The sequence below is a fragment of the Antechinus flavipes genome, chromosome 4, assembly GCF_016432865.1.
Source record: "Antechinus flavipes isolate AdamAnt ecotype Samford, QLD, Australia chromosome 4, AdamAnt_v2, whole genome shotgun sequence".
NCBI classification, from domain to species: domain Eukaryota; kingdom Metazoa; phylum Chordata; class Mammalia; order Dasyuromorphia; family Dasyuridae; genus Antechinus; species Antechinus flavipes.
Window position 1 is genome coordinate 347,700,349 of NC_067401.1, and position 24,568 is coordinate 347,724,916.

General features: G+C 34.8%; 1 protein-coding gene across 4 annotated transcripts in view; it reads left to right on the plus strand.

Annotated features, from left to right (window-relative positions):
• ZDHHC14 (zinc finger DHHC-type palmitoyltransferase 14) overlaps positions 1-24,568 on the plus strand; it is a 317,691-nt gene that overhangs the window by 206,106 nt on the left and 87,017 nt on the right. The window lies entirely within an intron of this gene.

Below are 24,568 nucleotides of genomic sequence, written 5' to 3' on the forward strand. Positions count from 1 at the left end.
ACTGCAGGGAAAGTGAAGCTCATGGGGTCCCTTGCATGATGTAAGTGCTCTCCTAAAGTAATTAATCACATGTTCTGCAGTGAGGACTATCAGAAATAGGCATAGGAAAAATAATTAAGAATATTCATTTAAGTCACAGTCCTAGTGATTTATGAAGTTGTGGGGTTTTTTTGTTTGTTTTTTGCTAAGACAATTAGGGTTAAATGACTTACTTAGATTCACACAACTAGAAAGTATTGTGTCTGGATCTAGATTTGAACTCAGATCTTCCTGTCTTTAGGGCCTATATTCTATCTACTCCACCAGCTAGCTGCCCACAAGGTTGTTGTTGTTTTTTTAATGGGCATGAGTTTTCCTCAAAATTATCATTAGTAAATAAGAATACTAACCTGAGATATTCTGGTTACCTACATATTAGTCCTTGGATGGTCATAGGTTCTGGTAATATAGAAGTTATTTTTTAAAGAATAGACTTTTAGTTCCCTAAGTCTAGGTTTTATTTTGTCTAGCTTTTAGGGTTTGTTTTTTAAATTATTTTCTTTTATTAGCTTTTGTTTTGTTACTAGAGATCTGTTTATGTTGTGAAAGTTAGCAAAGAAATTATAAAGAAATGTTAACTGTATTTTCACCTTTTTTGTTGTTTGCTTGCTTTTTTTCTCCTCATGTTTTCTCCCATTTTTTGATCTGACTTCTCTTGAGCAGCATGACGAATATAGAAATATTTTAGAACTGCACATGTTTAACCTATATCTGATTGCTTGCTGTCTGAGGGAGGAAGGTAGGGGGGAGAAAGGAAGAAAAAATTGGAACACGAGGTTTGTAAAAGCCAATGTTGAAAACTATTTTTGCATATATTTGGAAAAAAATAAAATGTCATTTAAAAAAAAAGAAACATGTTAAGCTTACAATAAGAAATCTCAGTGATTCAAAACAAAGGGCTGTTTTTTGTTGTTGTTGTTGATATTTTGTCTTTAAAGAGTGATTTCAGAAATAAATCTCCAAATTTCCACCTTGAGGCTGGTTGTTTTTTCAGTCCCTCAATAAGCATTTATTAAGCATAAAATTCTAGGCACTATGCAAGATGCTGACAAAAATGAGAAAAAAATGAAACATTTCTCCACACAAGAAGATCATATTTTAGGGAAAGAAATAACATGTACATAAGTAAGGATGAGGTGGGAATTTAGACTTGTGATTTCCTTCACATAGGGATCTCCTAGATGAGAAAACTTCCTTTACCAAGGCAGGCCAGAACAGCACAATGAGAAGATGAGTGACTGCTCAGGATTATAATATGTGTCAGAAGAAGGATTTGAACCCTTCTTGGCCATGAGGCCAATTCTTTATTCTTTATGTCTTAGTATCATATATAAAAATCACATTGAAATAGAAGCAATATCATTTTGGAAGGAAGGCTGCTAGCATCTGGGCCATCAGGAAAGACCAGATATAGAGCATAGCATTTGAATTGAATTTTGAAGGAAACCAGGAATTCTAATAAGCAAAAGTGAGGTGAGAGTATTATGGGTGAGGAACAACACGGAAGCTTGATTTATTATGATGCCATGTGAATGAAAGTGATTAGTGTAAAAACTAAAAAAAAAAAAAAAAAAAAGTTGATTAGATTGTTTAGAGCATGAAATGTCAAACAAAGGAGCTTATATTTGATTTTAGAAGTAATAGGGAATTGACAGTGGATAGAGCACCATTTCTGGAGTTAGGAGGATCTGAAGTCAAATCATGCCTCAGATATTTACAAGCTGTATGACTGAGCCAGTCATCTTGGGAAAAAAAAAAAAAAAAGAAAGAATAGGGAACTGTTTGAGTTTTTCAGGTAGGTGAATTTTCTTTCTTGTTAGTTGGGATATAAGTTAGTGAGTATCAAATATCTGATACTAGATTTGAACTTGGGTCCTTCCAATTCTAGGGAAGGTATTCAAACCACTGTACCACCTAGCTGCCCCTAATCAGACATACATTTCTTTCTTTAAAAAAAAAAAAAATAGCTTTATTTTCAAAATGCGTACAAAGATAATTTTCAACATTCCCTATTGCAAAATCTTATGTTCTATATTTTTCTCCCTCCCTCCCCACCTTCTCCCTTCCCTAGACAGCAAGCAATTTAATATAGGTTAAATATGTTTGATTCTGCTAAACATATCTCCACAATTATCACGCTAGACAGAAAAATCAGATCAAAAGGGGAAAAAAATAGAAAGAGAAACATAAGCAAGCAAACAACAACAACAAAAGTGAAAATGCTATGTTGTGATCCACATTCAGTCTCCATGGTCCTCTCTCTGAACATGAATAGCTCTCTCCATTACAAGTCTATTATAATTAGCCTGGATCACTTGATTATTGAGAAGAGCCAAGTCCATCACAGTTGATCATCACATAATGTTATTGTTGTTGTACACAGTGTTCTGTTCATTATGCTCCTTTCACTTAGCATCAGTTCATGTAAGTCTCTCCAGGCCTCTCTAAAATTATCCTGCTGATTGTTTCTTAGAGAACAATAATATTCCATAACATTCATATACCATAACTTATTCAATCATCCTCCAACTGATGGGCATCCACTCAGTTTCTAGTTCCTTGCCACTCCAAACATTTTTGCACATGTGGGTTCTTTTCCCTTTTTTATGATCTCTTTGGGATACAGACACAATAGAAACAATACTTAGTCAAAGGGAATGCACAGTTTGATAGCCTCTTCAGGCAAAATTTCAAATTGCTCTCCAGAATGGTTGGTTTAGTTTACAACTCCACCAACAATGCATTAGTGTCCCAGTTTTCCTACATTTCCTTTAACATTTATCATCATCTTTTTCTGTCATTTTAGCCAATTTGAGAGGTGTGTAGTGTTATCCTGCAGTTTTCTTAATTTTTATTTCTCTAATCAACAGTAATTTAAAGCATTTATTTATTACATGACTAGAAATGGCTTTAATTTCTTCATCTGAAAATGTTCATATCCTTTGACCATTTATCATTTGGAAAATGGCTTGTCTTCTTATACATTTGATTCAATTCTCTATATATTTTAGAAATGAAGACTTTATCAGAACCCTTGAATATAAAATTTTCCCCCAATTTTCTGCTTCTCTTCTAATCTTGGCTGCATTGGTTTTATTTGTACAAAAAAACTTTTTATTTTAATATGATCAAAATTATTTATTTTGCATTTCATATTCTTCTTTGACCATAAATTCCTTCTTTCTCCATAGATCTGAGAGAAAGACTATCCCTTGTTCTCCTAATTTGCTTATAGTATCACCCTCAGACTATCCCTTGTTCTCCTAATTTGCTTATAGTATCACCCTTCATGCCTAAATCATGAACCCATTTCGACCTTTTCTTGGCATAGGTTGTTAGGTGTTGGTCATTGTCTAATTTCTGTCATACTATTTTCCAATTTTCCCAGCAACTTTTAATCAAACTTGCACTTTAAGAAAATTTTCTTAATTCAGAAATAGTGGCACACACCTTTAATCCCTCCAAGTTGGAAGGCAGGGGCTTCAGATTGAGTTCTGAGTTACAGTAGGCTAAATTGACATTTTCCACACCAAGACTGATACAAGTTTTATAAATGCCTACATTACCACTCTGCTTAAGGAGGGGAGAACCAGCCCTGGTTAGAAAAGTGAATAAAGTTAAAACTTCTGTACTGATCAATTTTGGAATCAAGCTGCTATGTTTCCAATCTGGAATGTAGAGACCCAATCTGAGGGATAGGAAAGAGGGAGATGGGGGAAGTGAGGAAAGGAGAAAAACATAGAGAGACAATAACAGAGACAGCAGAGAGAGAAGAATAAGGAGGAAGAAGTGGAGGGAGTAGGTCAGAAAGGGAAGCAAGAGGGGATAAGGGAGGGAGGGGAGGAGAGGAGAAGAAAGAAAATCACTTAACATCTGTGCAGACGATTGAGCAGGAAGAACCTTAAAGCAGAAAGACCAATTAAGAGTTTATTGTAATAGTCTAGGCAAGAAGTGTTCATGTAGGGAATTATGATAGTTGTGTGAATATAGAGAGGGAGACAGATGTAAAGGGTATTGTAGAGATAGAGATGTCAAGATTTGAAATCTGATTGCAACGATGGAATGATGAAAAGTGGTGACTTGTGTATAACCCTAAGTTATAGTCCTGCCTAACTAGAAGGATGGTCCTCTGAAAGTTTTGGAGACTATTGAGTTCAAACTAGAAGGAACTGAGAAATTTGTTATGAATGCCTAGAAGAGAGTGTTCTAATGCCTTGATCTTTGCCATTAAAATGCTCCTTGTGTGGCAGTAATAGTTGGAACCTGCTGAGTCATCTAGAATGGGGATGCTTTACTTGGCTGAATATGAGGCTATGGAAAGCAAGATTCTGGGTTCTAAGCTGGACTTCACCCCAATAAAGTATTAAAGTATTAAGATTGTTAACCCTGGGCAAGGTCCTTCCCCTCTCAGCCAAGAGACTGCAGCCCAATATGACCACAAAATATTGAAAGTATTTGTTTCTCTATCCTTTCAGTCAGATGTTATATTCTGCCTAGCTAACAATGTTTGTGGATGTGGCTGTAAAAATCCTTACAACAATGAATGAGTTATTTTGCATTTACTTTGCATCTGTTTTGTATTCAGCAAGTATTTAATAAGTGCCAACTACCTGTTAGACATCTCAAAATATGTCTCATCAACATCTTAAAAAAGCAGCATATCCACAAATTAGCTCACTCTCTTATTTCCAAATCCTCCCCTTCCTTCCTTCCTTCCTTCCTTCCTTCCTTCCTTCCTTCCTTCCTTCCTTCCTTCCTTCCTTCCTTCCTTCCTTCCTTCCTTCTAATGCTCCTTCTCTCCTCTCAGCCTCTTGGATTTCCTGAACTTCCTTCAAGTCACAGCTAAAATCAGCTTTTCCTGACAATCCTTCTTCATTCTAATGCCTTCCTCCATTCATTATTTCCAATTTGCCCTGTACATATTTGTTTAGACATAGTGATTTGCTATTGTCTCACCATTAGACTGTGAGAGCAGGTATAGTCTTTTCCTCTTTTTTTATATTCCCAGCTCTTAGCAAAGTGCCTGGCACATAGTAGGTACTCTATATATTATAAATTTATATTTATTGACAAAGACTGACTGCCATCTGGAAGGTACCAGGCTAGGCACTGGGAAGTCAGAAAAAAAACAAAAATTGTCCCAGTTTGACTTGTTTGCAGTTGCTGGGGTTTTTTTTTCCTCTCCAGAACCTCTACAGTTCCTCTCCAGAACTGTGCACAGTACTTGCCACATAGTAGCGCTTCTTAAGTGCCAGATGAATTGAATTCTACTCTTCAGGGTTATGATACTATGTGAAACACCAAATGTTACACTTTAATTTTCAGAAATAGAAACTTAATTTTTCTAGCTGTGGATGACTCAGATAGATTTTGTGATTCAGTCATTGTGGAAGTAACCAATCAGATAAAGTCCCTCAAATCTCGTGTTTCACAGAAAAAAAAAAAACTAATAGCTTTTATTCAATATCTCATTAATGTTATAGCACTGAACAATAATCCAGTAATATTGAACTGGTTTTTATGATAGTGTGTCTGCTAAGAAGCATCTAAGGGGCCTCTGTGGATAAGAACTCTGGATCTGGAGAAAGGAAGACTTCAGTTTAAATCCAGTTTTTTACTAGTTCTGATAGCTGTCTGCCTCAGTTTCCTTTTCTATAAAATGAAGATCATGTTTGCTAGGGTTATTATGCAGATCTAATGAAATAATGTTTGTAAAGTATTCTGCAAATCCTTAACGTGATATGTAAATGCTGGCTATAATCATTATTATTTTTCTCCCCACGACAAAGTAATAGCGACCACTACAAATCTTTGGTGGGCTCAAGATTTTACTCCAGCATTAAAAATGAGTCTGTACAGTGGTTGGTCACTAGGGACCAAGCAAACCTAGCCAGTAGTAAATCATTTTATCTTAATTTTATCAGCCCACAGACATTTTTACTGCAGGATTCACATAGTTCTTTCCTCACTTCTGTCATAGCTATGATAAATTTCATGGCAGTGAACATCAATCTCCAAAAGGAATATCACACATACTTGTCCAGGAAAGAGAAAGAGAACAAACGTTATTAAGCACCTACTATATGCCAGGCACTCTGATAAGTGCTTTATCAATAATCTCTCATTTTGATCAACCCTGGGAATTTCCTTCATCATTCTGATTTTACAGCTGAAGAAACTGAGGCAACTAGAAGGTAAGTGGCTTGCTTGCCCAGAGTCACAGATAATATATATCTAAGGGCAGATTTGAACTCATCCTCCTGAATGACTCCAAGTCTAGCGTTCTGTCTACTGCTCCACCCAGTTGCCTTTGGAGATGGGGAAGAAGTATCAAATGATTAATTTAAATAAAAAATCTTACTCGCTATCAAGACAATTTTTTTTTCTTTTAAGACCTAATCTCATTTCTCCCAACCCTGTCATTTGAGGTCACATGCTATCCTGTCCATGTAAACCACTAATAACTAGGCAAATGGTTTAGTCTAGTAATTCAAGCAAAAGTCCTTCCTAAGTACTAATATGGTTTGGTTTGGGGATTTGGGATTTTTTTCTTTTGAACTCCTCTGCCTCTTCACCCCTCAATTAACAAGTATTTGATTTCTTACCCTGCCATCTCCAGTTGAAAGAAAAAGAAAAGCAAAAACTTTGTAACAAATATACTTTAATGAAGCAAAACTAATTCTGTATAGGCCATGTCCAAAATGTGTATCTCATTCTGCAGCAAGTCCATCATTCTTCTCTCTGGAGGTATATAACATTTTTATTATAGAATTATGGAACTATGATCAGTCATTGCTTTGATCAAGTTCTGAATGTCTTTTAAAGTTCTTTATCTTGACAATATTGTTATTATTGCATCATTTGTTCTCCTAGTTCTCTTCTCTTTACTCTGCCTCAGTTCACGTTAAATTTTGACTTTATTAAGTAAAAAAATCATAGAACTTCAAGTTAGTGGTTAAGAAAATTTACATAATTTGATTTTGATTATGAGTAGGAAGATATGAAGTTTTTACTAATTGTTTTAATGACCTGACTGGACTCCTTAGTAGATTTTTAATTAAAACCAGTCACATGTAATGTGAGCAGCATTGTGTATTAAAAATGATGGGACACAAGTAAAATGTGAACAATCATCACTGTCCTTAAACACTTTACTTTCTAGTTGAGTAAAAAAAGACAAAACAAATACAGAAGAAGATATTAAAGAAAATATAGTCAAATTAGATATGTCAGCATGCCAAGAAAGGATGTAGGCAAATCCTAAGTAAACAAGATTGAAATTTTCTAAATAGCAAGAATATTTTTCAGTGTGATTCAATTAAATTCAATACTTATCTGATACCTTCTATGGACAAGGTACTATTGGAATCAAAGAATAGAATAGAAACCAGAAAACTTTAATAGACTCTGCTTCAAGGAGCTTGTAACAGGAGAGAAATGGGCCTATATAGAGATAAAAATGATAGAAATACAAGCTCTATTGGAGAGGAAGAGCTTTACTTTTTCCTGAGTTCATCAGAGAAGACCTCAGGGAATTTTACAAACTGGAGGAAACTTAGATCTTTTCTTCTTTTTTTTTTTTCAGGCATTAACAATTTCAGCAAGAACAAACATGTATTAAATGCTCAGTATGTGCAGGACATTGTGCTAAACAGTGGATGAGATAAAAATTTAAATGAACTTTAGTCTGGTTCTTCATGTAGTTTACAGTCTAGAAAGAAGACACAAACAGAGATAACTATGATGTGCAAAATTACATGATAAATGATTTAGAGCAATGTAAAACAGTGAATGAACTAGCATTTATTAAGTACTTATTGCATGCCAGGCACTGTGTTAAGTGCAGTGGATCGGAAAAAGGCTTACACTCATAAGGAATCCATAGTTTAAAGAGGCAGACAATATAAAAACAACAACATACAAGCAAAATCTATATAGGATAAGTTATAGATGATGCATTAAGACTAAGGAAACCTAGGAAAGATTTCTTGTAGAAGATGGACTTACCTGAGCCTTGAAAGTAGGCAAAGAAATGAGGAAGCAGAGATGAGGAGGAAGAACATTCCAGGAATGGGAGATGAGAATACCTGGGTAATAAATAGAGTGTTATACATGAAGAACTGCAAGGAGGCCAATGTCACTTATTATAGTTCATGGAGAGGACTAGGGTATAAAATGTCTGGACATGTAGGAAACGGCCAGTTTATAAAGGACTTTGAAAAACGAAGGATTTTTATTTGATCTTGGAACAAAAGGAAGCTACTCATTTTTATCAGATAGGGGATTTTATGGCTTGAACTGCATTTTATAAAGACCTATTTGACAATTGAATGGAAGATAGGTTAGAGAGGGGAGCAGGAGACTAAGGAGCAGGCTGTTGAAATAGTCTAAATAGGAGATGATGAGGATCAGGGCCCATTCCAGGATAATTATAATGTTAGAGGAGAGAATGCAGCATAAGGTAGAAATGACAAGATACGATGTATAAGAAATAATTTTTTTTTTTTTGCTGAAAGAGGGAAGCAGGGGTAATTTTCCAGAGGAGTTGGTATTCATGTTGCACCTTAAGAGTAGACAAGACTTCACTAGAATAAGGTGAGAAGGCAGGATGTTCCAAGTAGGAGAGGTGATGTGAATAAAGATGCAGAAATGGGAATGGGACAGGCCATGTTCCATCCCATTTTATGAGTGTCTTGTTAACAGAGATAAATAGTGTTCTGGCCTTAAGATATTGCTTCCACCATAGCTGGAAAGGTAATATGGCAGCAGATTATGGAAGGTCTTGGGTGCCAGTTGAAGAATTTGAACTTTACTTGTTAATTAGCAGAAAGCAGATTTTTGAGAAGAGTAAGAGGAGAGATCCCTCCCTTTTGGCAGGGATATGAAGGACAGATTGGAAAAGGAATATGGGGCCCAGGTAAACATAATGCAATATGATAGTGAAGACTTGAACAAGGAGAGTGGCATTGTGAGGGAAGAAGAAATAGATGCAGAAGATAGATCAACCAGAGATGGCTGAGAAGTAAAGAAGGAAGAGTTAAAGATTGCATTAGTATCTTTTTTATTAAAGCTTTTTGTTTTGAAAACATATGCATGAGGATGAATACAGAGAGGCTTGGAGAGACCTACATGGACTGATGCTAAGTGAGATGAGCAGAACCAGGAGATCATTATACACTTCGACAACGATATTGTATGAGGATGTATTCTGATGGAAATGGATTTCTCTGACAAAGAGACTTAACTGAGTTTCATTGGAGAAATGATGGACAGAAACAGCTACACCCAAAGAAGGAATACTGGGAAATGAATGTGAACTATTTGCATTTTTGATTTTCTTCCCGAGTTATTTTTACCTTCTGAATCCAATTCTCCCTGTGCAACAAGAGAACTGTTCGGTTCTGCAAATATGTATTGTATCTAGGATATACTGCAACATATTTAACATATATAGGACTGCTTGCCATCCTGGGGGGGGGGGGAGGAGGGAGGGAGGGGAAAAAACGAAACATAAGTGATTGCAAGGGATAATGTCGTGTAAAAATTATCCTGGCATGGATTCTGTCAATACAAAGTTATTATTAAATAAAATAAAATTTAAAAAAAAAGAAAGAAAACATATGCATGGATAATTTTTTAACATTGATCCTTGCACAACCTTTTGTTACAATTTTCCCCCCTTTCCCCTCATGTCCTCCCCTAGATGGCAAGTAATCCAGTATATAACATTAGTATCTTAAGCACAGGAGAATGGATGAATAGTAGTATTTGACAGAAATCTATAAACAGATTCTACAGAACGGGTTAGAGGGAAAAAGAATAAACTTGTTTTTGGAGATGCTGAGTTGAAGTATGAAAAGGACAGATAGATGGAGAGGTCATATAGACATATGGAGATGTGCACCTGCAATGAGATGATAATTAGAAACAAAAGAAAAAATATCTATCTGATTTCTCCAGCTCTCTTTTTCCCTTGTGCATGCCATCTTTATAAATAACAGCAACTGGTTTCTTTCTAGTGTCTCCCAGGAATTCTCTTTTTTTAAAAACACACTTTTTTCAGGACTGAAGGAAATTAGTTCTGACAGCTGTACCATACATTTAGAGAAGCTAGTCTTTGCATATAATCATTAGGCATAACAACACATATGGTCAGACTCCTCAAAAGTCAATAAAAACATGTTAGACTTCCTTTATAATAATGATACATCCCATTCTCGTTGTATGGTTTCTATTGCTCTCCCCTTTAAAAATGACTGTGGGTGTTTGTTTTCTTTTTGAAAATAATCCCAGATTGACCCTGTTAATCTCTAGCATCATACAATTTTCAGCTACTTCTGACAGTGCAAAAAGCATGCCCCATGGAAGAGAGGATTAGAACATGCCTTGCTTTTGTCTTCTCCAGAAGAATTGGCTTGCTCTAATAGAGCACAAAGATATTTCTGGTACTGCTAAGAAAAGTTAAACAAAAGCTGAAGAATCTTGGAATTTCACATGAACAAAAATGCCCTCTGCTTTTTTTCATTTAAAACCCAGGTTTTGTCCTCTAGTGGAAAAATTATATAAGTAAATAGAACAGTCTGAGTCTATTTTTATTTTACCCTGATTATATAGTATATTAGTCCAATTGGTTAAGTTCATGGGTTTATTCTCATAGATTTATTCCTCCAACGGACTTTGGATTTCATGTAATCCAACCCCCATCATTTTATAGACAAAGTACCTGATTACTCCCTCTGCTCTGCAAGTTTCTCTAGGTTCTTACCTATACCTGTAATCTTCAACCTTTTTGATTATGTACCCTATTGATAAAAAATTTTTGAACTTGTACCTCCAATATGTATATATTTACTTATTTTTATAAGTTGTAATTTATTTGTGCTATTGTACTAATAATTATGTACATTTTAAAACTTACACAAAAATGGACATTTTAAAAGAGTGAATTAAAGATGAAATAATATTCCATCCTCAGGAGCCACAGGAGTTTATTGAGTAGGGAAATGATAGAGTTAGACTTGAATTTTCTACACACAAGTTTCTTATGTAAGCTGTGTGTAGGGTGAATTGGAGTGGGAAGAAGTTTGAGTCAAAAAGATTAATGCTCTAGAAGGTTGGTACAGCAATCCAACAGAAAGGTGATGAAATTCTGAATTAGAGTAGTGACTGTGTGAGTGGATGTGACGAGAGCAGATGTAAGAGATGTCATGAAGAGGAAAATGATAAGACTTGGCAACTGAATGGATGTGGGAAGTGAAGGAAAGTGAGAAGTCAGAGATGACAGAGGAATTCTAAAGAGGAACACATTTAGAAGGAAAGAGATCAAAAAGGTCAGCAATGTACATTACAATTCACACAGATCTCATTTTGTGTGACTCACTCCAACTCAGAAGAAACAATTAGGTGAGGTTCAGATCTCTTACTCACCTGTCACAAGCCAGAATTCAGAGCCCATCCTCTGAAGGATACTTTTAAAAGCCATAGGATTATCTGGGAGATATGGGGCAGACATTCTCTGAGAAGGGAAGAGTTCCCAATGGCCCCAGTGGCTTCTATTGCTGTTGCTGCTGTGAATGGCACAGTTAACTTAGTGTCTTGAGGGAAATGGAGAAGCCTACATTCTGAGCAGAGAAGGTTGAACAATAGAGAAGATTGAAAATTTGCAGAGCAGAAGGAGTAATCAGAATTGGGGCATGTTGAGGGATAGTGGTAGGGGTACTGGGTTGAAAGTGATCATAAGGAGAGTGACAAGTGAAACATTTTTGATTATTCACCTAACCCTTAGTTATTCCAGGACTCCCTTGCAATCATGCTACGACTCTTTTTTTATATTATAGCATTTTATTTACAAAACATATGCATGGATAATTTTTCTACACTGACCCTTGCAAAACCTTCTGGTCCAACTTTTCCTCTTCTTCCCACCACCCTCTCCCCTATATAGCAGGTAGTCCAATAAATGTTAAATGTATTGGACTATGTATATATGTATAACATTTAATGTTAAAGTATATATTAAATCCAATATACATATATATATATTTATACAGTTATTTTGCTGCAAAGAAAAATTGGATCTAGAAAGAAAGAAAAAAATCTGAGAAGTAAAACAAAAATGGAAGCAAATGATAACAAAAAGAGTGGAAATGCTATGTCGTGGTCCACACTCATTTCCCATAGTTCTCTCTCTGAGTGTAGCTGACTATGACTCTTATTTTTAATAGCTTTTTATTTTTTTCAAATACACATAAAAATAGTTTTCGGCATTCACCTTTGCAAAAGCCTTGTTCCAAATTTTTCTTTCCTTCCTCTCTGTGCCCCCTCTTTCCCAAGCAGCAAGCAGTCCAGTATAGATTAAACATGTGTAATTCTTCTAAACATATTTCCATATTTGTCATGCTGCACAAGAAAAATCAGATCAAAAGGGAAAAAAATACAAGAAAAAATAAACAACAACAACAAAAAGGTGAAAATGCTATGCTTTTTTCTATATTCAGTCTCCATAGTTCTCTCCCTGGTTGCAGATGGCTCTTTCTATCACAAGCCTATTGGAATTGCCTTGCATCATCTCATTGTTGAAAAGAGCCAAGTCTATCATAGTTGATCATCACATAATCTTCTTATTCTTCTATGTACAATTTTCTCTTGGTTCTGCCCACTTCACTTAGCATCAGTTCATGTAAGTCTTTCCAGGCTTTTCTTAAATCAGCCAACTCATGTGATCTTTATTTTGAAGAAAACTGGCCTAAGATAGTTAAATTGAGGTTCTTTGACTTTGAATTCAGAGGTCATTTCCACTGTACTTACATCATAACCAATAAAGGCTTTATTTTTCCTTTAGTTTCTACTGTATATATTAGCTTTCTTTTTAAGTCCTTCAGTTAAAAGAAACATTGTGAGGGCTTTCTGTGACTATTAATAGTCTGATTATTTTTATTTATTGCTATTTCAAGGAAAAAAAAAAACTAGACCTTTTATTTAATTCTTGCAAGAAATTCCTGGTGACAAAAATCCTTTTACCATTGAATCTGTTTTGCAACTTATTGTGTTAGAATGTTGCCTGGAGCACAGAGAGATAAAAACACCTTGGCCTAAATTTCTTGACCAATTGATGTGTCCAAAGCAAAGTCTGAGTACAGATCCTCCTAACTGTGGAGTCTGTCTTCTTCCCTCTTTTTTGTTTCTCTTTATATGGTATGTGTGGTTCTTTTAATCAATTCTTTCTCTCTTTTGTTGATAAAAGAGATATAAAATTTCCTTTAAGGACTGCTTTAGCTGTCCTTGTTTCATCAGTGCTGTCATTTTCCTTGTTGAAATTATCTATTGTTTCAGAGATTTGTTTTTTCATTCCGTTCCATAAGAGTAGGTTATTAAGCTACTCTTATATGTATTATTAGTAGCTATTAAGCTACTATTAAGCTAAATGTGTGTGTGTGTGTGTGTGTGTGCACGCATGCGTGTGCATGTGTGCAGAGTAATTGGGATTAAGTGACTTGCCCAAGATCACACAACTAGGAAGGGTTAAGTGTCTGAGGTCACATTTGAACTCAGGTCCTCCTGACTTCAGGGCCAGTGTTCTAGCCACTGCACTATCTAGCTGCCCTCTCCAATTATTTTTAATTACATTGAATTTCTTCAATGGTCCTTTATTAAACAATATTAAATTTAATAAACTTTACTTAAATTTATTAAATAATTCTCATGTAATTGTAGTTAATAAGAAATGTTTAATAGTTCAGGTGTTTTGTATTTGTTTATAAGGGCTCTAAACTTTAATTCATAATTTTCTGGTGGTTTTTAAAAATATGCTACATAATATTATTCAATTCCTATTCAGTAATTGCCAAATATCTATCAGAACTAATTTTTCTAAATTCCATATTTCTTATTTATTTAATTTGATTTGTTTAGGTTTTAAAGGGAACCATTAAGGTCTCTAGCTATCACAACTGTTACTCCCTGAGCCTTGTTTAGCTCTTCCTTTGAATATTTAGATGCTTTTCTACTTGATCATATATATTAAGTACTGAAATTCATTGATTGTCTATGGTACCTTTTAGCATAATATAGTTTCCATGAGTATCTCTTTTAATTAAGTCCATTTTTGCCCTTGCCTTTTCTAAACACATTGCTCTATTCCTGCCTTGAGTTCAGCTAAAGTATGATAGATTTTGCTCTAGTCTCTTATTTTAACTTGCTATGTGAATCTTTTTTGTTTCAAGTACCTCTTTTTTGAATTGCTTAAGTTATCATAAAAACTATACAACTATGTATAGCTTGTATTATCTAAGGAGTTAAAATATGAAAAAGCTAAAGCATATTTCCTATAATAGATCAAGATTTAAATGTATATCTCTATTGATTTTTTCTGGTCCTCAACCATTTAGACATTAATATAAGATCATAGCTCTAAAATTTGTATTGAATTACAAGTATGTCTTATTCAGTTTTTTCACTTTACAAATGAGGACACTGAGTCATTAAGTGATTTTTCCCCCAGTATTGTATTGGAAATAAGTGGCAAGATAAAACCCAATATCTGGTATTTCAAACTATACCATGCTGCCTTTTATCACTATCACTTTACATTTCTGAATATATATAAATATTGCTATAATTAAGTATCTATTAATATCATAGAATCATAGATTTAAAGCTGTAGGGGATTTTGGAGGTCATCACTATACAAACCAAGAAATTGAAGTCCAAAGAGATTGTCTTGCTCATATGAGATGATTTGTCACAAGGTCAGGATGCAGACTTTAAAATGTAGCATTCTTCCTCCTAAGACTATGCTGCTTCTAAATAAGTTTCATTCTTTATTGAGAAGTGGAAATTAAGAATGAAAATTGATGTTCACTCTTGAGTCACAGTTACAATTTGCTCACTCAGATTCACCTAGTAATGTTATTTATCTTTGAGTATCCACCACACCTTCACAACTAACTTTGCTTAATTAGGTATAACTTTATTGAGTCTATTTGAAATAAACCCTCCTGTATACATATTATAGCTAAGATTCAAATTTTGATTGTCAATATTTAATGCAGTCAGTAGCTAATGACATCACATTTCAGAAAATAACTATTTCATATTTAGCCAGCTAATTTTGAAATGAGCTTTTGAATAATATTAACATTTTTCATATTCAATATAGATATTTTCTCTATACTGTTTTAATTCTGTATCATTTGTTAATTTAATTTGAATAGCAGAGAGATGAGTTATAGCAATAATAGTAGTAGTACTCAATTACAAAGAACAGTCAGTCATTATTTTCACCTGCACAATAATCAAACAAATATTAAACTTAAAAAAACACTGGTATTAAGATGATTTGGCCCAAGACCATTCTTGTATTTGAACTTTAATCAGAATTCCAGAATTGGAATGATGATGGTGATAATAGCGGTGGTGGTGGTAGTGATAATGATGAGGAGGGTGTAGATAGGAAGCAATATTAATTACATAATGGATAGTGAGGAAAGTGAATGCCTGGAGTGAGGAAATGTAGATTCATGTCTTGTTTCTGACAAATAGTGATTCTATAACCTGTGGTAAGTTATACCACTAAGTATACCAAGCAACTTTTAAAGAAAGTGAGGGAAAAATGAGGGTAGGGAATAAATGTTTATTAAATTCCTATTATGTCATCTTAAACATAATTCTGTGCTTTAAAAACACCAGATTTGATCCTCACAAGAACTCTGAAATCGGTGATTAAGATCTACATTTGACAGTTGAGGAAACTGAGGTTAAGGGACTTGCCAGTGGTACACAGTTAAGATTATAAATTGAGGAACTGTTGCTCATCTGCATTGTATCGTTTCCCATGCCCAGGCAATCACAGATTCATTTCAAAATAATAACAATAATAACTCATATTGATATGGTGTGTTGAGTTTTACAACATCCTTTATAGCAGGATTTCTTATTTTTTTTCCGTTTATGTCTATCAATTAGAGAATGACTGAATATATTATGGTAGTTAAATATAGTGGAATGTTATTGCTGTATTAGAAATAACAAACAGGCTGATGTCAGAAAAGCTTGGAAAGACTAAACATGAACTTATCTTGAGTAAAGAGAGCAGAACCAGAACATTGGCCACGGTAATAGAAAGATTTGTGATGATCAACTATGAAAGACTTAATTCTTCTCAGCAGTACAGTGGTCCAAGATAGTTTGATAAGAGTTTATATAGAAAATGCCATCTGCATCCAAAAAGAGAATGTGGAGATTTAATGCAGATTGGAATATACTATTTTCACCTTTTTTTGTTTACTTTGCTTTTCCCTTTTATTCTGATTTTTCTTTTACAACATGACTAACATGGAAATATGTTTAAAATAGTTATATACATTTATAACCTATCCCAGACTGCTTGAAGTCTTGGGGAGGAGTAAGGAAGGGAAGGAGAAAAATTTGGAAATTTTACAAAGATGAATATTAAAAACCAACTTAGATCATATGTGGAATATTGTGTTCAATTTTTGACCACACATTTAGGAAAGACTGACAAGTTGGCACTAGGTTCAAATAAAGGCTATCAGGATGGAAATCAAATTTTAAGTTATGTCATAGAAGATTTTTTTTAAGTTGCCTGATGTTATATGGTGTGTTAGCCTATTGAAGAAAAGATTTAGAGGGACATATGATTTCTCGACCTTTGGAAACTTGAAGGTTTGTCCTATGGATCTATAGCCTGTGGGTAAAAGTGACATAAGAGGTGAATAAGAACTCTGGGAAAAAAATGGAATGGTCTGCTTCAGGATGCAATGAATATCCTAACACTGGAAATGCTTAACCAGAGGCTAACTGGCCAGTAATTAATTCAGGTAGGAAGATGTACAATACATACCATAGCTCTACTTGTTTCTATAATTCTTAATTCTTTCTGAACAATACCATTCTATTATCACTTCTTACTACTTCCATGTATGCATTATATATATTTCTTTTTTTCTTTTCTGATTCTCTATCTTTGCTCTCAAATCTCTTACCTATCTCTCTCTCCCTCTCTCTCTCTCTCTCTCTCTCTCTCTCTCTCTCTCTCTCTCTCTCTCTTTCTCTCTCTCTCTCTCTCTCTCTCTCTCTCTCTCTCTTCTCTCTCTCTTCTCTCTCTCTCTCTCTCTCTCCCTCTCTCTCTCTCTCTCTCTCTCTCCTCTCTCTCTCTCCCTCTCTCTCTCTCTCTCTCTCTCTCTCTCTCTCTCTCTCTCTCTCTCTCTCTCTCTCTCCCCCCTGTCATTCTACATACTTGACAATGTCCTTTTCTACTCTTCTCTCTAAAAAATTCTACCAGCTCAAATCTCATGTCTCCCCTGAAACCTCCTTTAGCCACCATAACCTAAAGTGATCTCTCCATACTGCTCATTTATATTGGTGCCAGATCATGGACAGTCACAGAAAAAGGAAGGTCATGAAGAATTGGATTGTGTAATGTGATCTGGGTCATCAGAACAAAAGGCCAAACCAGTTGGCAGCTATGAAAATTTCTAAGGGTTAAAACCAAGATTGGAATCTAGGAGACATAAGGCCAGATTTTGAATATAGTAGACAGAAAAAGGTCAGTAGCCAATATTTAAAGTAGACAAGAGGAAATAGATATGAATCAGGATTTAGGGTTAAATCTGGGCAGAAACAGGTAGGTAATGAATATATATCAGAAGTTAGAAATAGCATTTCAGATTTCCAGCAGACTGTAGGAATCAGGTTTTGACTATTGACTCCAGAACAGAGATTACCTTCCATTTTCCCTAATCAAGAGTATTCTTCTTGGTGTCATAAGGTAGCTATTAGAGCATGCGTGTATTTTTTTGTTTTGTTTTATTATATAGTAGATTATAGATAATAATTGCAACAAGAGTCTCTTTCCTTTGGGAAATCTTCAATTTTCTCATTTTGCCTCATTTCCTTCTGAACCTGCCAGCATTCATCTCTATATCTGGCTTCCAGTTCATTAGATTATAAACTGCATTTGATAGTAAGTTCCTGTTTGTATCCCCAGTGGTTAGCATAGTGGCTAGCATATAATAGGTGCTTAATAAATGTTTATTGATTGATTGACAGTTCCTGCTTTACTTTTTTTCCCAGTTGCCATCTACATGGATCATTGGAATATATTCTTTACTATTTAAAGTCACTTTGCTTGCCTCAGATTCTACTGTGCTCACTTTGCATTTTCTTCTGTTACCTAAGAACAAGGATTTGAAGTCTTTAGTCCTGACCTCAAAACTCCTAGTTTTTCTAATGTTTTCTATATTTTTCACAGCACATCCTATTCTTTCTGTCCTTTGCTGTCTGAGCTATTAGGAGTTGTTCCTCTACCTTTCTCTTGTTCTTCAGATCAGCATGCTTTTGTCTACCATATATACATGCAAACACACATCATCTCTCTTCTTTTTAATTCTGCAGGCCTTTGGGGTGGAGGGAGAAGGAGAGCTCTAGCCAGTTGCTCTCTATTGATCCTCTCAATACCATCTGTGCAACCTCTGAAAATTATATTTTGTAATGAGACTAGGTCTTACATATCTTTATATTAGTACTATATCTTGAAGGGATAGAGACTGAACCTATGATTTCATTGGGAATTTCTAGATGAGGCAAGTCCCTCTGTGTGTGCAGATTAGCACTCTTTGGGTTATCATACAGAGTTATCTAAACTCTAAAGCACTGAGAGATTGTGATCTGTCCAGGCCACACCATCAATTTGTGCATCCATGTCTTCATACCCCCCCAAGGCCAGCCCTCCCCTTCAACACAGTACTTTCACCTAGTAGATGTATAATAAGCATTTGTTGACTGCCTGATTGATGAATAAATGACCGTAAAGAAGCAATCCATCCTTTTCACTTTCCATCACCTGGCTATAAACCAGGTAATAGACCCTTGCACAGAATTTATATTTTTTTAAAATTTATTTAAAAGATTTTTACACTGAAACACCAATAACTAAATAATAGAAAAGAACCATTTCACATATTTCATAAATCTTCAAATTCATTTTATCATTTTCTTTTTTAATTGTGAATTTAACAGCTTTTACAACCTGGAATATCCAAAGAAAAAACATAGAGAAAAAAGAATTGTATTGAAACTGAACTTCTGTTAAAATGTGCTGTTTTAAATGTCTAAATTAAATTTAACATATTCATCACAAAATTGTTGAGAAAATTTCTGTCTCATTTTGAACTTTTCTACAAGAAGATTTATCAGACACAAAATTTACCACAATTATCTCCTCTGGAGACAAATGCATCAAGACATGCATATTTTGTACTCCCTTAAAAGGAGGTACATAGATATTTATAGGTAGACTGTTTAGTTCTAATTAATTCACATTTAAAAGAATTCAAATAGCCACTATATTATCTCACCTAAAATCTCATCAGCGTTTCTGTCTTTCTATGCTCTTTGTCATTCTCAGAGATAGTCATCAAACAGTTCTTGTCAAAGTGCTATTAAAAGAACCCATCTTCCTTTAAGATAGATGAGACCATTGTGCAATGCAGTTTATGAGTCTTAAGCCCCAAGAGGGCTGATGAAAAGATGCTTAGGAAAATTCAGTAGTTGTAAAATCCAACTATTTGTATGATATTTTATACAAGTATACTTCACTCTAGACAGTAGATGTGCTCTGAAAAAAACATAATGGAGCTCAAATCATATTTTCCCATTGACTTATCATTTCTGAGATGCTACTTTGACAGCCTCTTTCAGTTAATGAACTGTAAAACATAAGTGCTCAGAGGTATTCTTCAATTTAAAGGATTTCACTAGCAAATCCTTTGATAGAAAAAAAGAATCCCCTGGTTAATAATACCTCCTAATCTATCAGCTTTGCAAGTTTGAATTTGGGGGCATTGTGTTTTCTTTTCCAATCTAACTCTTGTGTATAATTGTAAATATGTGTGCTTAGTAACAGGGAAGCAAATTGATCTAAGTGGCTAGAGCTGGCCTGGGAGCCAAATAGACCTGGATTCAAATCCTGATCCATATTGACTCTGTGATCTTAAGTTACTCATGCTTCCCCTGACCTAAACAACACTCTGAAAAACAGAAATGTGGGGTTCCTTCCTCTCCAAATGATGGAAGCAATTTCCGAAATGAAAGTTTACTTGAAGATCACAGATCTCAAACAGTAACATATTCAATTATTTTTTAATTTTGAACATTTTGAATTGAACATAGTTCAATTATTTTTGAATTTTGGGCAGGGATGGGCAAGTTCAGGTGCAACTGAATTTGCCATGTGCTCTGCCATCATTCTTGTCAGGAAAGAAGACTTAAATGAGCTATTTCTAAAGTAGATTTGATAATAGAACTTCTTAATATATAATTTCTTTTTTGGGGGGGGATGAAAATTTATTTTTAAACCAAAATGTGCTATAAAAACAGTATTAGTTGTATTCACCTATCTATGCATTGATTCTTTTTTTTTAAATAACTTTTTATTGACAGAATTCATGCCAGGGTAATTTTTTACAGCATTATCCCTTGCACTCACTTCTGTTCCGATTTTTCCCCTCCCTCCCTTCACCCCTTCCCCCAGATGGCAAGCAGTCCTTTACATGTTAAATAGGTTACAGTATATCCTAGATACAATATACGTGTGCAGAACCGAACAGTTCTCTTGTTGCACAGGGAGAATTGGATTCAGAAGGTAGAAATAACTCAGGAAGAAAAACAAAATTGCAAGCAGTTTACATTTATTTCCCAGTGTTCTTTCTTTGGGTGTAGCTGCTTCCTTCCATCATTGATCATTAGTATATAATTTCAAAAGATCTCAGGTAATTTGGGGGTATCATTCATAGTATAATAATAAGCTTTTTAAGTTTGCATAGTAGTTTATATGCCCCAAAGCATCTAGATGGCTCAGTGGAAAAAGTTATCTTGCATAGAGTCAGGAAATTCTGAATTCAATTCTGACCTCACATACTAACTAGCTATGTGACCCTAGGCAAGTCATTTAACTCTATTTGTCATAATCTACTAGATTAGGAAATGGAAAGGTACCCAGTATCTTTGTCTAGAAAACCTTGTAGATAGTATTGACATGCTATGGTCCACAAGGTCACTAAATATCAAACATGCTTGAACAACAAAAAATTACATACTTTTCATATAAAAGAGGGGCAACTAGATGGATAGGGTAGGGGCAAGAAATCAGAAACAATGAGTTTAAATCTGGCCTCAGACATTTACTAACTATGTGAACTCATGCAAGTCACTTAATCCTGTTTATCTATTTCCTCATCTCTAAAATCATCTGGAGAAGGAAAAAGACAATCACTCTTCAAAGTGATTTTTTTGAGATTTTTTTGAGAGCAAATATGGACAGATAAGTCATCTATGAGTACGGACTCACTGAAATCAAAAGGACTACTCTGTCATCTCTTTTGTCATCTTTTGCCATTAACTAACGATGACTGGATTTGTTAAAAAAAAAAAATAGCTCTTATAAAACCATACATATGCACCAAGAAGCAGGGGCACAATTATTGCTAAGAAAAAGCAGTATTACTGATCAGAACACTAGCCTTAAGGGCCCCCAGTATATACAAAAAAGGAGGAACTTCACAGACATGGGTCATCTTAGTCTCCTTGGATGAGAGAGAAGTTTAATAACCTCTATCTACTAATGGTTGAAAGTGCCATTGGTTTCCAGATCTATTCTTTATATCTAGTTATCCACACATGTTGTTCATGAGAACAAACTCCTAAATCTGAAATAGTTTTTTGTTGGATTGTTTGGGGTATATGTGTGTGAGGGGGAACAGAGAGAGACAGAGACAGAGAAACAGATGGCTCACTTTTCAAATCTTTACATTATATGGAGTTCAAAAAAGGGCGTATAGAGATTTGCCTGGGTTGACCTCAAGTATCTAGTTGGTAGACTCCAAAAAAAGGGCAATTTGAAATATATTTTAGAAGATAAGTCTGGCTCTTTGGGGGAACCCAAAACAAGCATTGTTTAGGATCTAAGCATTCCTTATAACCATCTGGTTTCCCTGGAACATTTCTGGGTCAAGCCTGACCTCTATGGTAAATTTTTGGAGTTAGACAATTTTTTACACTACATAAAGCTAGGTTCAAACAATATTAATAAATGATAAATAATAATCCACAGAAGATTGCAAACACACACCCTTATCTATCCATCCAGTGGTCTTCTGTTAGCAATCTCAGAAAAGTAAGTATATTACAAGATCGACATTTGTAGCAGCCATATAGTGGCCTTTTGGGGATGGACTTTCCAAGGCAAGATATAACAATCAATCACTTAGTAGAGAGAATTTAGCAGGGAGTAACTAGGTAGTGAAAGGTAGCAGAACATTTTAAAAGTAGCAAAAAACAAAATGTGGAATGGAAATGTGGTTGTCTTTGAATAGTCATGGTGTTTAGGCTCTTGAGATGACAGTATAACATTTAGCACAATGTGGGCACATAGTGGGCACTTAATAAACACTTATTTTCCAACAAACTGAGTCAGTCTTATTTAATTTCATGTTGTATGTATAACATCATAACTGTTGGAGATAAAATGCATTTACATAGTGGCTCTAACTTTGCAATGTTGAAATCACAAAAATGTTACATATTGTCATCCATTATCTATTTCATATTTAAAATAACTTTAAAAGCAGACAAGACAATATTTTTTCCCATGTTCAGAGAACTTGTAACAGTTCTAAACTAATAGACCTGAATAATCCAGGTCTCCTGACTCTCTACTCCCATTCCACTGGGCCACACCATTAAGTTTTATAGCTATATTGCCAAAAGGAATGAGTTTATTTGTGTTTCTCTTTTGCTTCCCTATCCTGAGTCCTAATGGAACTTGTCTTTTCAAGTTTTTCCTCAAGCTCAACTTTACAACAAAGTTAGAAGCATATAAAGATGAGGCTTTGAACTGAAAGACCAGCAGAAGATGACATAAGGCTTGTTTGCCAATAACTTCATCAATGGTCAATAAGAAATTTAAGAAACAAATATTTCTTGGTCTTCATAATTGTCCTGAAAAGTTCATAAAAATTCAGGGAACTTCTAATTAAATACAAATTTTTATCCTTACTTTTAAAGAAAATCTATATCAGATCTGTAGTCTCACTCATTTCTAACCTTATCTTTTAGGAAAATTGGAAGAACAATAGAAAAAAAGATTATATGGACCATATGAGTGACCAAATTACTTTTAAACTCGGGATGCAATTGGCTGGGATCCACAAATGATTTGCTCAGATCCATTTATCATTTAAAATTTGCCCACTTTTTTTATTGATTATGGTTCATAAAATACTAATAACTCATTTATATAGTCTTTAAAAGTTTACAAGGCTCTTCTATCTGTTCTATCTTCAATAAGCATTTATTTAGTACCTATTGGGGCAGATAGATGGTGCAGTAAGTAGAGCACCAGCCCTGAAGTCAGGAGATTCTGAGTTCAAATCTGACCTCAGACACTTAATCTTCCTTGCTGTGTGACCCTGGGCAAGTTACTCAACCCCGGTTGCCTCAAGGGGGGAAAAACTTTTTTTTTAATTTAGTACCTACTATGTACAAAGAGAAGATAACTGATAGTTCTGGTATCCAACTTTTCTGAATCATGAAATAGAGCATGAAAATCCTGGATGTGTATTGTATAATCCTATAGTTGAGGGATGATGTGATGCTATGGATGAAGGGATAACACTATATTCTTTTTCCCTTCTGCTCTCCCCTCTTTTTTTCTCCTTATTTCTTCCTCTTTCTCTCTTCCCATTCTCCCCCTCCCTAACTTGTTCTACCTTGCAGTATGATTGATGTCCACATATCAACCTACAAAACAGACAGAGACGGAGAGATAGAAACAGAGAGACATAGGTGCCTTGAAGGTACCTATATTAGAAATATGTACTTTATGAAGAAGAATATAAATGTACATGTAAATAAGTCAGGAAATGTCTATAAGCCAGAGGATGGATTCATTTTTATACCTTGTGTTTGTTTATATAAATTAATTTATTATTTATTATCCTAAGCTACATAGAGTAGTCTTGGGTCTGCTTTAGTGGAAAAAGAGGGGAGTTCTTCCATGCCGATAAAATCATATAACCTTTGCATTAGACATATCTGTGGCCCAATCCACTCCCCAGAAATAATGGGGGAACTCATGCTCATTTCATGAAGCAGCCAGTTAAATCTTTAAACAGCTTTGATGGTTAGGAAGTTCTTCCTTATGTTGAATTATAACTTGTTCTTTGTTATTTCTATTTATCTCTTCTGCTTCTGCCCTCTAGAATAACACAGAATAAATCCAATCTATCTTCTACATAATAACCTTTTGGAGAAAACTATCAACCTCCTACACTCTCAAAAGTCTTCTCTAATGTTCTTACTCCCTTCAGTTGCTTCTCGTGTAGCAGCATTATACCAAAAGCATCATCAGCTATTGTCCTCAAGAAATGTGTGTTTACTATGAATCCATGTTACTGAAAATGGGGAGCTACACTTTATTTTATCTTTATAAAATAATTTTAAAAGAGACACA